This window comes from Fukomys damarensis, unplaced genomic scaffold, assembly GCF_012274545.1.
Source record: "Fukomys damarensis isolate Sample0158 unplaced genomic scaffold, DMR_v1.0_HiC HiC_scaffold_1, whole genome shotgun sequence".
NCBI lineage: Eukaryota > Metazoa > Chordata > Mammalia > Rodentia > Bathyergidae > Fukomys > Fukomys damarensis.
The window spans coordinates 70,517,196-70,534,183 of record NW_022900913.1 but is presented as its reverse complement, the minus strand read 5'-3'; the positions used below and the strand labels follow the sequence as shown (position 1 = coordinate 70,534,183).

Here is a 16,988-nt window from a genome sequence, read left to right as displayed (position 1 = left end):
GCAAGAGCCCCATGTTTTGAGTGCTCCCCCTCCCACCAGGGCCACTCTGTGAGCCCAGCCTTTAACTAAGGGCTGCTAGAAGACACTGAAGACCAACACCTTGGCAAGGAGTTCATCACACTGAAGCCAGGCAGTACTGGCAGAGAAGCCAGCCTGAGATCAGGGTGAGTCAAGCCTCAGTGGACAGTGCTAGAGAAGTGAATTTGCTTCTTGTGTTTCCAAGCCTCTGTGACTTTGCTTAAACTAGTTCTATACATCTATTCACCCACTGATTCATTCATCCATCTACCCACCAACCCATCCAGTATGGGTCGCTTTCTCTGCAGAGTGAGAACACACAAGAAAAGGGGACGTGTGCACTGCAGTCCAGGTTCCAGACCCAGCAACCTTTGTCTGAAAGAGGGATCTCTCACCCCACCCTCTTGTGTCCATGGATCCCTGTTCACCATCCCAGGAGTGTCCTTCAGTGAACCCTCCTCTGTGAAGTGCCTGATGCCAGTGGTAGGTAGAGTCTGTGGTTCTCTGCATGCTGCGTGGGATATTCAGCAACTGGAGGAAGAGATGGATGAGCTGGACGGGTTACTTCCTGCTTATCTGCTTCTGTAGATCCATAGATTTGCTGTTGCTCCAAGGAAATGTAGAGTAAGAAGGAAATCAGGGCAGTTCGTGCTTTTCTGCACCATGTGGCTCAGAACTGAGACCAGCTGCCAGATTGACCACCTCAACCCACCCCAGCTCTTGAGGAACTGGAGAAGTCTGTTACTCCAGGAAAAGCAGACCCCAGTATGGACATATAGCTGGCTGGTCTGCGCTGCCTTTCCCTCCAGTGCATGGCTTGCCTCTGCCCTGCTAACCATCCTACACCCAACAGCAAGGGGCAGGGGTGATAGCCACACCTGAGGCATGCAGGAAATATGAAATGTTTAAATTCTAATTCTGGCCTCCACCTTGCAGAAGGAAGGGAATCCTAATCTCAGCTAAGACAGAATCTTCCCCATCCTTATTGCTGATGCTGAAATTGGTGAAGAAGAGGGTGCTGTGTCTTATGGCAATAGTATTTGGAGATGGGACTTGGGGAAGTGATTGGCCATGAGGGCTCTGCCCCATGAATGGATTAGTCCACTAATGGATTAATGAGCTGGTGAGGGAGTGGGTTAGTTATCACAAGAGAGTGTGTTGTGAAAGTCAGTTTAGCCATATCTTATGTGTCTTCTCACTATGAAAAAAAAAAAAAACCTGCACCCTCTTGGGACTCTGTAGAGCCCCTTCCTGCAAGAAGGTCCTTTCTCAGTATAGCCACTCAACCTTGGTCTTCCCAGACAATTCTGTGGGCAGAATTGTAGAGGTCAATTTCCTGTCACTGGGACACAACGCTTAATACAACTGAAAGCAAGAGAGGTTTACTTTGGCTCACAGTCTCCAAGGGTTCCGTCCACAGTCATCCAGCTCTCAGGTAGAAACATCATGGCAGATGGCTGTGGCAGAGCAAAGATGCATAGTTCATGGCAAGTGAGGAGGGGAGCAGCACCAGAGAGGAGGGGACAAGGGGCCAGACAATAGACTCCAAAGTCACACCTCCAAGACTCAATCACACCCACAAGTGTGCTTTACCAATTCCTGGGTGAGGCCCAAGCCAATCTAGTTGACACTATCAAGGTTAACCCCACATTCCACCCCTTATCAACGTGAAACCCACCTACAGCTCCTTAAACCTCATATAATCTCCAGATAAACACAAGGGCAAGTTAATATGTTACAACTATCTTGCATATGACTGGGAATGCAATAATCCCTCCCCCAAAGTCTCAAAAGTCCCAGCAGTTTTTGAAAGTCCAAGTCAAAATTTTTTTTCTGTGACTCAAGGAAAACTCTCAGTAGTGATCTTCTATAAAAATACAAAGAAACTTATATGATCTTAAATTACAATGGCACATGGGAAACATTCTTATTCCAAAGGGGAGGAACAGGGAAATAGGAGAGAATTGGACCAAAGCAAGACCAAATCCTAGCAGAGCAGATGCTAAGTAGCTCTGGGTTCAGCAACTGAGACACATGATGGGGAGATGTGAGCCCCACAGGATGTGAGCAGCGCCCCCCTATATTCTTACCAGCTTGGATGGCTGACCATGGTGAAATAAATCCCAAGGAACTAATTCCCTAAAAGGCCCTTCTCAAGCAGGGGACCCAGGGAATCTCTTCTCAAGTGAAACTACACATTTGCACTTTGAGCATCTGATGAGTGAGGTCCTGATCCTTGATGTCTTTTGTCTCTGTAAGTCACAAGAGCAGAGTGGAGGGGGGTCCTTTATACCTTTATGCCTTCGTGCTGACCTCTTAGGGCCAGCTGATTTCTTGTTTCCTTCAGGGCTGCCCTATGGCTATCCAGGTTCCTCCTACTGAGAGCTTGCCCAAACCATTCTCTGTATAGACATCCAATGCCATCATTTCTCTGATGACAGCCCTTGACTCCTGGCTGGAATTGATACAGCAGGCAAGTGTAGTTTAGCTGCATTTAATGTCTATGTCAGTCTCTGCTGAAGGGAACTTGCAAGACCCTATAAATGGGCTCTCTCAAATCTCAATCATCATTGTCCTCTATTTGTTGGTAGCGTAGGGAAGCGTTCTCTAGTTGGAGGGAGACTGGTGGTATGATCTGGAGAGGTTGTGGAATCTTTACATTTATCCATCAGATTTTCCCCCAAAATCTGTTGTCTATGTCATCTAAGGATCCTGTCAACTTCTGAAACTCAAAGCCAGGAAGTTTCCCTTTCTATTTCCCTTTTCTATTTTGTTTGTGGCCACTCTCCTTTTGTGAAACCATGGGAATCTGTCTTAATCCTTTTTCTGTTGCTATAATGAAATACCTGAGACTGTCTAATTTTTAGAGAACTGAGGGTTACTTGGCTCATTGTTCTGGAGGATGGGATGTTTAAGGGCCCTGGCATCTGCTCAGCATCTGATGAGGGATTCTTTCTGCACCGTGACATGCTGGGGGGCTTCACATGGCAAGACAGAACAAATGTGCCTACTTGACTCTTTATTCCTCTTATAAAGACCAATGTGTCATGGGGCCACCCTCATGACTCCATGGGCATCGTGTTGATCTCAAATGTCCCGTGGAAGTCTCTGTGGTAAAGCTTTCATCCACAGGGGAGGCACTGGGAGGTGGTGGACCTTCAAGAGGTGGGACCTACTGGAGGTCTTTAGATCACTGAGGGTGTGGCCTTCAAGGGGCCCTGCCCCTCCTTGCTTTCTTTGCTTCCAGGTGATGAGGACAATTCTTCTGCTAGACCACGCACCATCATGCTGAGCTGCCTCTCCACAGGCCCAAAGCAGCAAGGCCAACTAACCATTGTGAGCTAAAACAAGCTTCTCTCTTCATAAGCTAATTATCTCAGGTACAGTATTTCATTACAGTGACTGAGAACTGGCCAACACATTTACTTAATCCCATTTACCTCTTGTTATGGTTTCTATCTAGTTGTCCCCCGAGAGCCTGTGCACTCATATGCTAGGGTTTTGGAAAGTGATTGCATCATGGGGCTTAGAGCTGACCTGCTATGCAGAGTAGGTGTCTGTTTGGAAGAGATGGGTCATGGAGTGTGACCTGGAAGGGTTTATCTCCCACCTTAGCTCTCTTCTTCTCTCTGCCTCCCTGTCACTTTATCATGAGAAACTCTCCGCCACCACGCCCCTCTGCCACGTTGTCTACCTTGGAGCCAGACAACTGTGGACTGAAATATGGGTCAAAATAAATAAATCCAGTGTATCAGGTATTGTGTCCCAGTGATGCAAAAGTGACTAAAACGTCTCTAAATGTCTCTCCTCCAAGTATCATTAACATGAGGGCTAAGTTTCTAACACATGATCTTTTGGGGGACCCTCAGACTATAGCAGTGCTTAAGGAAAAGGCTCAGAGCAGACAAGACAGGAATAGTTAGGGAAGAGTCACCTTTCTTGACACAACTCTGCTGCTCAGTTTCCTGGGCCACATGACTCCCACTATACCAGGTGATGCCCGCTCAGAGGCATGGCCATAGCTATGAGCTTGTACCACGCCACTGCTGGAACCTAGCTTCCCTTCTGTCCCTCTCTGCCCCCGCCTCCAAGTTTTTGTGTCACCTACTCCCTTTTTGTCTCGCCTACTTTTCAGCTTACTTGGACCCAGACTTTTTCCTTTTCTCGCAGTGATTCCATCCCCTCCCGAGTCTGGAGCACTTCCTGTGGTGACTGAGGAGGACCTGCTACAACTGCGCTGGGGTTTGGGTCCTAGGAGCTTAAACTGGGGCAATTGATCTAGGTGGGTAGAAGCAGTGGGGGCAGAGTCCTGAGGGCCTGTCCCCTGCACTCCAGCATGCATATTAACCTTTCTACTCCCCAGCACCACTAGGAGAGCTTATGGCATTTCTAATTTAAATGTCCAAAACATAATATCCTTTTTTCCTATGGTTGCACTAGGCCTATCCTATCCTGAATATACAGCAATAAAGCAAATCTTATAGGAAATATGTAGTAAGAATTTTATAACTTTTTTATTGAATTGCAAATCATGTGATACCTTTTCATGTGCTTATTAGCTAATTGTATATATTTATTTTTCCCCATGATATAATCAGGTGGTCTTTTTTCTTCATGAAGTGTAAGCATTTGTATTCTGGATATTAGAGCTTTAAGTATGATTTCCAAATATATTGTGGGATCTCTTTTCACTTTCTTTCTTTCTTTTTTTTGTACTGGGGATTGAACTCAGGACTTTGCACTTGTGAGGCAGGCAGTGGCATCACTAAGCTAAATCCCCAGCCCGTCTTTCCACTTTCTTGATAGTGTCATTTGAAGCACAAAAATAGTCGCTTTTGATGAAGTATGTAACTTTTCTTTCATTCGTTGTGCGGTTGGTGTCATATCTAAGAAATCAGTATGGCTACAAGGTGATGAAGACTTACTCCTATGATTTCTTTGAAGAGTTTTACATTTTGGCTATGACACAGGGGCCTTTCATCCATATTGAGTTAATTTTTGTATATGGTATGAAATGAGGACCAAACTTTTTTCTTTTGCATGTGGGTATCCATTCAGTGGAGGAAATGGATAAAGTGTGTGTCCATCCAGACAGTGGAATATTATTTAATATAAAAAGAAATGAGTTATTAAGCCAAAGAAATGTAAATGCATATTAGTGAGAAAAACAAGTCAATGCAAAAAGTCTATGAACTCTACACTTCTGGATATGTGACAGTACGGAAAAGGAGGCAAAGTTACAGAGGTAGGAAAAGGGTCAGAGGTTTCCAGGAGCCAGAGGAGGCAGGGATGAAGGGGCAGAGCACAGAGAGTGTTTATGGCGATGAAAATACAAAGCATGACACTGTATGATGGACACATGTGACTTTACATTGAAAAAAACCCACTAAATATTATTATGAACTATGAACTGGGGGTGATAAAGAGGCATAGATATAGGTTCAATAATTGCAATAATGTAAAACCATAGTGAGGAATAAGGATCACAGGGAGGGCCAGTGTGTGGGTACAGAAGATGGAAATGGGAAATATCTCACTTTCATGCACAAGGCTGTGAAACTGACACAGTAAGGAAATGACTTCCTTAATAATAGATACGATATTACATGGAATGTATCATTTCCGACATCCCAACATCAGAGAGAGAACAAGTATAGAGCAGATAATTGATGAAAGTATGAAAGACAGGCAGGAAATGATGGGGAGATGGCACATAGTGGAGGACAGGAATAGCAGGCAGGTAGGTGGGAGGCCTAGTGGGCAGTGGAGATAGAGAGGTGGTCAGGTGCTGGGTGTTATGGCTAATGTCTAAATGTCCCCCCAAAGACTCATGCTGGGGCCTTTGGGAGGTGGCTGGATTGTGGGTGTGTGACACTGAATTACAGGTGTGTGATAACTGGATTAGTCCACTGATTGGTTTAACATAGTTCTGGGCGTGGATAATGGATTTAGTGAAGAAGAAACCCCCATTCTGGGTGAGGGTGGCACCAACCCACAGGCTCATAGCCTGGATGGAATGTAAAGAGAAAGGAAGAAGACAGGCTCGCTGCTTCCTGCCTGTCACACCACGGACTGTTTCTCCTCTGCCACGCCCTCTGCCATGCTGTCCTTCGTTGAAGCCAGCTATGGACTGGAACCTCTACAGACTGTGAGGTAAACTAAGCCTTACCTCCTTTAACTTGTGGGTATTGTGTATTTTGGCCCAGCAAAGAGAGAGTGACTAATACAGATTTTGGTACCAGAGAAGTGGGGTCGTCGCTGTGACGCTTCCTGGCCATGTGCTCCAGAAGCCTTTGGAACTGACTTGTGGGAAGAGTTTGACAAGTTTTGGAGATGCCAGCTGGAGCAGCAGCCCTAGACTGCTGTGAGCCAGTCTTCTGGGAGATTCTGGTCAAAGCTCAGAAGACCAGAATCCTGATAGAAATGCAGTTGATAAAGAGCAGGCTCAGGAGGTTTCAGTTGGGAAGAAGTACTGGCAGTTGGACTCCAGACCATGTGTGTTACATTCTAGGAGAAAATCTGTCTGCATTTTGACAGTGTCCAGAGACTCTGCCTGACACTGAGTGAGATTAAGGGCAGTGGACTAATTAATCGGGCAGAAGAAATATCAAGGCAGTCTAATGTTGAGGCAGTGGCATGGCTACTGCAGTGGGCTTTTAGCTGGCTTTACCTTGAGAAACAGGAGCAAATGGCCCAGCAGAATGATTCGAAAAGTTTTGAGTTTGGGCAGAAAGGAAGCTCTGGTAAACTTGTGGACTGCAAAGATGGATCCTAGGAAAACGTTGTTGCTGAAACAATTGGCATTAAAAAGCCAAGGAGAGTAAAGCTTTGGATTGCAAGTAACTTGTTTTGCAAATGTTCCACAAGGTAAGCAAACATTTCTAATACATTTTCATTTGATAAATGAGCAATGTCTTGCAATATGACTGGTATATGATGTCCCATGATCACAACTGAGCCAATGATTCCTCTCCCTCTACCTCTCTCTTTGTCTCTTCTCTCTCTCTCTCTCTTTCTCTTACTGTAGGGTTATGGATGACCATCGGCCAGCAGCCAGAGGTTATGGAGGAGATCTCATCTGCAGAGAAGGGGTAGAAATGGCACAGTAATCCCTCACTTCAGATGAGACTAGGGAGATGTGTAAAATGTAGAAAACTGAAAAATTTTGTGGGAAACGTACCACCTGAATAAGGCTGCAGCAGTAAATCTATTTAATGATAATGCAATTTCACATTCTCAAAAGGAGGCAAAAACAAGTGTTATTGGATAGGTTCCTTGTTAAAGCACAGAAAGAAAAAGATTACATTGAGCCAATAGATTCCATCTGTGATGGTGGAAGTTGTCCTGTACAATAATCCTCCTCTCTCTTGTCTCTCTCACTACAGCCACAAGGGTTTTCTAAGGTAGGTGAAAGTTAATTTGTCTTTCTTTACATTTCATACTTTCTTTATTATTTTGTATTATATTACAATATTTTAATCATTTTTATATTAATATTTTGGGGTTGTGGAATGAATCATTTGAATTTCCATTATTTTCTATGGGGAAATTTGCTTTGATATGCCAAGTGCTTTGTATTAAGAGCATGTTTCCGGAATGAATTATGCTTGCAAACCAAAGTGTTACTGTACTTTGGAAATGGACAATAGAAATGATGGCCTGCAGGCATCACAAAAATCAACAGGAGTCCACCCTTTACTGCCTCAAAATTGCAAAGTTGAAAAAACTTTGCTTTAAGAAGAGAGCCCCCCAGAAGAGTTCTAGAGAGTTCCAGAATGGAGGCAGCCTAGGGACCCTTACAGCCAAGAGAGAGGGAAGCCTTGCTACTGTTCCAGTTGGCAGCAGACCTTGGTGTCAACCACACAGTGCTGGTTTTAGGTATATGCAGAATGCAAGAGTTGTAGGGTCAGGAAGTCTTGAACCATGATTTCAGAAAAAGGCTTGGGAGGCCAGGCAGTGTGCCCCTGACAGGGAAGTGTGTGAAACTGTGAATGTGAGGCTAAGGTGCAGTAGAGACCCCAGGAGGCTGGAGAAACCAGGAGCATGGATCACCTGAGGAAAACTGCAAGGAGTCAGCAAAGCCAGCCCAAGAGAGGGGCCCTGAGGGCTACAACCACTGGTAGTGCCTCAGGGATGGAGCCACCCAAGCCCTTTGGAGTTTATATCTTGCCACAGATTACCCCAGAAGCTGGACCCAGAACTTGGGGACTTAATGTTTTCCCTGCTGGATTTTGGTCTTGCCTTGGTCCCATTCCTTTCTACTTCTTTATTTCTATCCTTTAGAATGAGAAAGTTTATCTTATGCCATTGGATTCTAGAAGTGTTTAACTTCCTTTTCATCTTTACAGGGGCTCACAGCTAAGAGCTTGCCTTAGATCTGAAAGGAGAATATGGACTTTTTAGCAATGCTGAAACTGTTAGGACTTTGGCAACTCTCAGAGATGGGTTAATGCATTTTTAATAAAGGGATGCAGATGAGTCTTTTGGGGGCCAAGGGCAGAATATCATGACTTATAACTAGATGTCTTCCCAAAGCCCCATTAGCTTATCAGTGGAGTTTTGGGAGGTGGCTGGATTATGGTTATATGGAAAATGAATGAGTCATCTGATTGCTTTAGTGTGATTGTGGATGATGGAATTACTGAAGAGGAAAGCCCCACCACCCTGGGTGGCAAAACCTTGTAGACCTGATGGAATAAAAAGGAAAAGAAGGAAGGTAGGTTGTTGCTTCCTGTCTGCCACACCATGGACTGTTTCTCCTTGGCCATGCTGTCCTGCCTTGGAGCCAGCCAACTATGGGCTAAAACCTCTACAAACTGTGAGCTGAAAGAAACCTTTTCTCCTTTAACTGGTGTGTTATTTCCTCCCAGCAATGAGAGAGAAACTAAGACAGTGGGGAATGCATGGTGTGCAGAGCCATGAATAAGTGGACAGCAGTTGGGTGGATGCACGGTATGGTTACATGGGAACGATGGCAGCTGGGTTTTTGGTGGTGCATTGGGTGAAGTAGAATCTCTGGTGACCGAAATCTGACCTTGGTTGATTTTATATGGCATCCCCTGTAAGGAGTGTTACCAGCCAAACAAGTTCCAGCACAGGGGGCACATGGCGAGTTGTTGTGATGGTCCCAAGAAAGAAGTGATATGGAAATCCTGAGCCACTAGGGGCTCATTCTGGGAAGAGTGAGATGAGCAGGGCAGCTTGCAAGATGCACTGAGAAAGCAGGGCAAAGGTCTGGTCAGCGGCGTTGAGGTCTGTGCGTCATGCAGCGTGCAGGCTGCTTTTTGCAGTTCCAGTCTGCTTCCCAGGCATCTTCCCTTTGGCACTCAAAGCCTGGTCAGTCGTTAGTAGCCACGTGTGCATTCTCGTTTGGAGGCTTTGGCCCTTTCTGCCTGTGTATGTGTGTGCGCGCGAGTGTGTTCATGCTTGTATGTGTGTAATCTGCACATGTGTGCTTTGTTGCTGGAGATGGAATTCAGAGCTGCTCTACTACTGAGCTACAAATCTGTCTTAGTTACTTTTCTCTCACACCCAAAGTTAAGAGGGGGAAAGGTTTATTTAGCTCACAGTTCAGAGAGGTTTCAGTCCATAAGCAGCAGGCTCCAAGGCAGGGTGACAGAGGGGCAACAGTTCATGGTGGTGGAAGACAGCAAAAGCAACAGTGGACCTTAACCACATCTTGTTACCCTTTTATTTTATTCATACTAAAGTGGGTAGCACTCACACCCCTAATCATAGTGCTCTTGGGCCTGGCATTGCATCATGAATCAAACACTCTAGATTCACCCACCTCCGAAACAGCCCCACCTCATTCTCATGAGGCTTCAGGGGACATCCAAAGGCAAGCCATAACATTTTCCCCCTGCCCTCCAACAAATGCATATCCTTTTATGCAAAAAAGCATTTAGTCCATCTTCAAGAGATGACAAAATCCTAACAGGTTTCAACATTGTTGAAAAGTCCAAGTCCAAAGTCTCCTCTGAGATTTCAGGTAAATTCTTAGCTTCAAGCCGCTGTACAAATGAAAAGAAAGTTAAACCCTTCTAACATCCAGTGGCACAAGATAGACATTTCCATTCCAAAAGGTACAAATGGTAGGATACAAAGGAACGGGACCAAAGTGAGGCCAAAATCTAGTAGGGCAAACATTAAATCCCACCGTTCCACTTCCAGCATTCAAGGCCATCTGTGGCAAGCTGTGAACTCCAAACAGCTTGGGTGGCTCTACCCTGACAGCACTGCCGCTGGTTGTAGCTCCCATGGCTTCTCTCTGGGGCTGGTTCTGCTCTCTCCTTGCAGTTGTTCTCAGATGATCCGTACTCCTGGCTTCTCCGAACTTCTGGGCTCTCCATTGTACCTTCAGCTTCAGACTCACAGCTTCACACACTTCCCTCTCAGGGGCCCCTGCCTGGTCTCCCAGGCCTTCTTCTGAAATCTGGGTGGAAGCCTTCCTAGACCCCACAACTCTTGCATTTTGCAGGCACCTAAAACCATGTGTTTGACACCCAGGTTTGCTGCCAGCTGGAGCAGTGGCCAGGCTTCCTTCCATCGTAGCTGTAGGGGTGGAGTGTTTGGATCACTGAGCACCCTGAACACAGTCCCAAGGAACAGATTCTGTAGGCCACTACCATTCTGGAGCTTGAGGTGCTGAGGCTTTCTTCTCAAAGCAGCTTTCACTTTTGCCATTCTGAGGCTGCAGAGGGTCTTGCTGTTTCTTGTGATGCCCCCAGCTCATCTCTTCTACTCTCCCATTCTTTCTCAGCAATCAAGATCTCCTTTACTCTATCATTGTGGTCCACAGCTTTACTAGAGCTTCCTTTCTAGCCAAATTCAAAACATTTTAGATCATTCTACTGTACCTTTTGCTCTTGATTCTTGACATAAATCTGGCTAAAAGCCCCCAACAGTAACTAAGCCACTGCCTCAACATTAAACTGCCTTGAAATTTCTTCCTCAAGATTAATTAGTCCACCGCCCTTAATCTCAGTCTCAGGCGAAGTCTCTGGACATGAGCAAAATGCAGGCAAACTTTCTGCCAAGCCATAACACACACTGTCTGGAGCCCAGCAGCCACGGCAGTCCTTCTCAGCGGAAACCTCTGCAGCCTGGTTTCTAACCCTAAGCTCCGGCCAGAATCTCCCATACACTGCAGCCTAAGTCATTCAAGCGCTACTTCTCCAGCCAGCACCTCCGAAACCTTCCTAACTCTTTTCCCTACAAGCCAGTTCCAAAGGCTCTTGAGCCACATGACTAGGTAATGTCACAGCAAGGACCCCACTTCTCTGGACTGAATTCTGTCTTGTCACTTTTCTCCTGTTGCAGAGACAAAATGCCTGACACCCAAAGATTAAAGGGGTAGGTTTATTTCACTCTCAGTTTGTAGAGGCTTCAGCTGGCATCAAGGCAGGATGGTACATGGCAGAGGGGCAACAGTACATAGTGGGCAGATGGTAGCAAAGGATCAAGGGTCCTTATCAGCATTCTTCTGCCCCTTTTATCTTATTCAGACTACTGAGGGAGGGTAGCACTCAGATCCTTTTTGTTTTTTGGAGACAGAGCCTCACTATGTAGTTGAGACTGCCCTGGAACTCACTATGTAGCCCAGGCTGGTCTCGAATTTAGCGATCCTCCTGCCTCAGCCTCCTGAATGCTGGGATTACAGGTGTGTGCCACCACCCCTGGTTCTGATATCCTTAGTGCTAGTGCTCTTGTGCCTAGCATTGTACCATGAATCAAACACTCTAGGTTCAGCCACCTCTGAAATAGCCCCGCCTCATTGGCATGAGGCCTAGGGGGTACATCTAAACACAATCCATAACAAAATCTATCCCTTTGTATCTTTTATTTTGAGACAGGGTGGTGTCCTAGAATTTAGCATTTTGCTGCCTCAGTCTCCAGAGTAGCTGATAGTACAGATGAGCTTTGTTTTTGTTTTGGTATCAGGGATCAAACTCAGGACCTTGTGCTTGCAAGGCGGAGGAGGCACCACTGAGCTAAATCCCTGCCCAGGCTTTGGTCCTTTTAAAGTGATCAGGTACCCAGGTTAGCTTGGATCTCATCTGGATCCAAGAAATCTGCATAATTTAATTGGGCTTTCTTTGTTCTCTAGTACAGGTAATGCAATATGGGACTTTGGCCAAGTAGAGCTATATTTGTAATGTCAAATTTTAAAATCCAACAGTATTTTGAGGAGCAGGGATGAGGAAGAAGGGAGACTTATGTGGGATGCTGGAATAACAAGCCCCCCCTCCAGTAGTGGTACTTGAATCCAGGGCCTTCGTGCTAAGCTATATCCCTGGCTCTTTTTCACTGCTTTTATCTTTGAGATAAGGTCTCACTAAACTGCTAAATTGCACAGGCTGGGCTTGAATCTTTAATCCTCCTGCCTCAGCCTCCCTAAATGCTGGCATTACAGTTGTGCACCACTATACCCTGCTAACAGCTTTTCTTTTTTAAAATCCTAATTTTTAAGAATGTATTTTAAACTCATCAAAAGGGTGCAGGGCTGTGCCAGCCCTGAGCATTTCCTGAACATGCCAGAGTCGGGCTGCAGTCTAAAGATTGAGAAGACCCCACACATCCTGGCTGAGCCCTCCTTCCAGCAACCTCCAGAAGCAGGTGCTGCCTCCCAGGGAGGGATAGGGATGGGTTCTTTGGTTGGAAGCTGGGTCCCTAGAGTTGAAAAGGGAGCTACTGAAGGGAGAGGGGATACGAATCTCTAATCCTGCGCCCCAAACCCTCACCACAGCTTCCATCCAGGCCAGGTTGGGATGTGGCCCCATTCTGTCTTTCCCTCAGGGCTGAGCCCAGAGCCCAGAGCTCAGAGCTCAGAGCTGCCCTTGGCAGCGTAGAGTCGCTGCGTCTGAGAACACAGGCTCTGCCAGGCCAGGACTTGTGTTTTTCTTGCTTTATGATGTCAAAGATGCCTCATTAGGTTGGCCCGAGCTTCACTGATTAATCTCACTTATGCACATGTCTTATTTCTCCCCGAGGGTTCCTGGGAGTGCTCATTTCTGCTACTGCAGGAACAAAATCACAGGCTGTCCCTGGAGCCTCACATATTGCCGACTCCATCTCTTCGGCCCTCCCCATTAATTTCCTTCAAGTGACATCAAGGGGCCAATCTACACTTTGACGAAATTTTTGCTTTCATTTCTAATCATTTGTGTAAAAAGCGCTGGTTTGGGTTTGCTTAGACCTTTTGGGCAGGGAATTGATCTCTAAACCATTGCCAAATTGCTTCTGCACTGGAAACTTGCTGAATCTGGCCTTTTCTCTGCTGGCCCAAAAGCTTCAATTCCTTCATCAGTCAGAAAACAACATAAGCATCACACCAGCCATGGTCCCAGCCCTCATTCCCAGTACAGACTTTGCATTTTTTAATTAAAGCTGTGATCCCACGGTGTTAACTGGTTGAGAGACACTCGCAGTCTTTTCTGAAATATTGTTTTTTTCAGCAGTGATGGGTCCTGGGACCTGGCCAATTTCTGCACCCTGCCTGCTGCTGCCTACCTGTCACCTCTGTGTTGACTTTTAGGCTGGGATAGGCAGCTAAGAGTAAAATGTCATATTTCTCTAGTGGGAAATGAGAAACAGTGTAACATGTATTTATTTATTTGTTTGTTTGTTTGTTTTTGAGGAAGTGTCTCACCGTGTAGTCCAGGCTGGCTCAGCCTCCCAAGTGCTGGGATTACAGACATCCACCACCATGCCTGCCTCAGAACTTTTAGGAAAAAAAATTACCATGGGACTTCACAGCGGTTATTCTGGCGAGCAAGACAGCCTGAGTTGATGGTAGGAAAAGTCAGGAAGTGAAGGGAAATTTAAGGAAATAGGGCTCAAGGTGAGAGGAAGGAGCCACAAGGAGGAGGAACATCCCTAGAGAGGGATAGAGTCAGAAATCTGCCCCTGCTGTGCGTCTGGGAGGTACCCACTCTTCCAGGAAGCTGGGAGACACCCATTTTCTTCCAGCTGTAGCGGGGGTTCTACTCTCAGGGGAATAGAGAGGCACTGGGAATTTGTATGTAGTGACAGCAACTGTAACAGTTAACATGCTGTAGCAGCTGTGTGTTAGCCATTGACTGAGTTTCACATACAGAGATGGCCTTGACTTGTAATGGAGCCACTTAGGATTGGTAGATGATATGCAGTTGGTAGAACTCGTATTCTTATGTTCAGTACAGGATTTTTGGCACTGCTACTCTACAGCATACTTGAGGGGCTTGGTATGTTGAGTGGACTAGGGGTGTGTTTAAATTATGATATTTTCAACTTATGATAGATTTATTGGGGTGTAGCCGCACTGTGAATCAAGGAGCATCTCTGTATAGTTATTTGATGTCCAGAACAGTATTAAAAGAAAGGGGCACTGCTGGCCTGAATTATAAGATGATTCCCAGTGACTCCCTCCTTTTGAGTACAGGTGGAACTTATGAATATGGCATCACTTCTATGAATATGTTAAATTGTATGGCAAAGGACACTGTGGACATAATTAAGGTCCCAAATAAGTTGATTTTAAGAGAGGGATATTATCCCAAGTGTGGCAGACCTAAACAGGTGAGTCCTCAAAAGGGATTATACGCTTGTTGAGGAAAGATAATTGAAATGTGAGGAGAGTTTGACATAAGACAGTCTCTATGGCTGCCGTAAAGACAGAAGCGATAATGTAGAAGGGTTGTCCTCTAGGAACTACCTGTATGGCCAGAAATAGAGGTCACAGTGCTATGATTCTGCACAACCAGGTGGCCCTGTCTTGAGGCCCTCAAGAAGGTCTCAGGCTCAATCGACGTTTTGATTTGAACCTGGTGAGAATCTGGGCACAGAACTTGTTCGTGCAGTGTGAGGACTCCTGACCTGCAGAATTGTTGGCTGAAACATGGCTGTGTCCAGGAGTAAAATGCATAGCATTTTGTTATACAGCAATAAAAGCCTGAGGCAGATTCAGGTACTGTAGAGCAAAGCAGCCATAAAAAGTACCAAACATATGAGCTCAACTGTGGATCCAGAGAGCAGGTGGAGCCTGAAGGGATTTTGAGGAGGATTTGAAAATTATGATGGAGAAAATTTAAGGTTACCTTAAACAGACCTGGTAGCAATCTGGACTTCAAGGATACTGCCATAAAGGCTGAGAAGGAAGCAAGGAACTTTACTAGGAATCAGAGGAAAAGATTTTTAGTTAAACAGTGACAGAAAGCTCAGCAGAGTTGTAGACTCACATCCCATGGGCAAACACAGTTCTGGAGATTCATTGAGGAGACTTCCAAGGGCGGGCAGAGGTGTAGCTGGGGTCTTTGTGTTGTCTGTAGTACAATGTGAAAGGACTGAGGTAAGTTGAAGGAAGAACTTTTAAACAAAGAAGAACTAGTGATTTGGAAAATCCTGCCTATCCAGATGGCAAAAATGCAGAAATTAAGAGATTGCATGTGACAGTGTAACATAGAGAAAAGGCCAGGGATGTGCTGTACAAAACCCCAGGAAGACCAGAATATCCAAGTATCTAGTCACACAGAAGACGTTTTAAGGGGCTGTAATGTGCTTCATAGAACTCCTGGGTCAAATCAGAGGGCTTCTAGGAACTTCAGGGCTGCTTTCTTACTGGGAGGCAAGAATAGAGAAGAAACTGTCTGTAAACAGTGCATGGGTGTGTCTTATCTAAAGAATGTGAACCCAGCAGAATTCACATCAGAGCCACAAAGTTCTAAGGAAAATTACTTTGGCAGAAGCACACCATCTTGGACTAAGAGTTCTAAAAGAAACAGAGGGAACCAAAGCCAAGAAGCCTGCCAGGCCCCCAAGATTACTGGCAGGGAACAAGCAAATCAATCTGCCTGGGTCTACTCTTTCATAGGAAACCAGGAGCTTTGGGGTGGAGGAGGAAGCCACAGTCAGTGGGCTTTGGCCCGTGAGGGGATGCAAGGAAGGACAGAGGGTGAGGTTAGGGTGTTCCTTCCCTCCCTGGGCTGTCTCCTGCAGGCCTACCCCTGCTGGCTCCTTCCCTTCGTAAGGTCACAGATCCTCTCAGGAAGGACTGAGATCCTCTCAGTCTCCCTGACATGCTCACTTGTCACCTAGAGCAGATTGAGAGCTGCCTAGAAAATCAGTAAGGTCTGCTTGTGGGTGTGTCTCAGAGGGCGGTTCCAGAGATGGTTGGCATGCAAATCAGCGAATTGAGTAGGGGAGATACGCCCTGAAGGTGGGGCCTGGACAGGCAGAAAGTGGAAGAAGGGCAACGTTTGCACAACCTTATGCCTTGGGCCCTTCTTGCTGCTGCTGTCGCCTATGGACATCAGACTCCAGCTTCCTCAGCCTTTGGGTGCAAGCTTGCACCAGCGACTCTTCAGGGAGTTTCCGGGCCTTCAGCTTCCGCTTCGCTGCATGGCGAGTGTCCGTTGTTCTGAGGCTTCCAGCTTCTTGGACAGAGCAGCTAATAGTTCCCAAGCTCTAACACTTGCGCTGGCCTTTTAAGCCAGTCTAGTAAACCGCTTCTCGTAATCACATATATTCAGATGCTTCTTTTTCTCTAGGGAACCTTCAGGACTGTAGCCTCTGTTTCTCTGTCACAGGCGCACCATGGAGACGTCTTGGGTCCAGCAGTCCTTGGCCACGGCCTCTCCAAGAAGGGCTGGATCCCGGCCTGAAGGCTTTTCTCTGACTCTATCTCAACCCCAAGACTTGTGGTTCTTCCTTAAAGCTGCTATGCTCATGTTGTTGAGAGTTCTCTCTACATTTTTTTAAAGCCAGCTAATCCCTTTTTTCTCTAATCCCCAGTTATATTAATAATTGTTTATATCAACTTTTTCTTGATAAAACTGTGGTGTGGTTTTTTGCTTCTCTGATGGGAGCCTAATAAAGAACAGACATCAGGAGTTTTAGTCACTTTCTTTACACTGGGACATGGGACCTGACATCCACAAACTAAAGGAGGAAAGGTTTGTTTGGGCTTACAGCATGTAGAAGTTTTAGTCCAT

At 45.9% G+C, this 16,988-nt stretch overlaps 1 long non-coding RNA gene across 2 annotated transcripts; it reads left to right on the top strand.

Moving 5' to 3' along the window:
- Positions 1-330: 330 nt before the first annotated feature.
- On the top strand, positions 331-16,763 carry LOC117287105. 2 transcript variants are annotated; one of them, XR_004518309.1, is made up of 5 exons: positions 331-501; positions 3,266-3,398; positions 4,189-4,300; positions 7,404-7,421; positions 16,584-16,763. It is a non-coding gene; the product is annotated as an uncharacterized LOC117287105 (long non-coding RNA). The 2 variants fall into 2 exon arrangements; XR_004518310.1 differs by lacking the exon at positions 3,266-3,398.
- Positions 16,764-16,988: the final 225 nt, after the last annotated feature.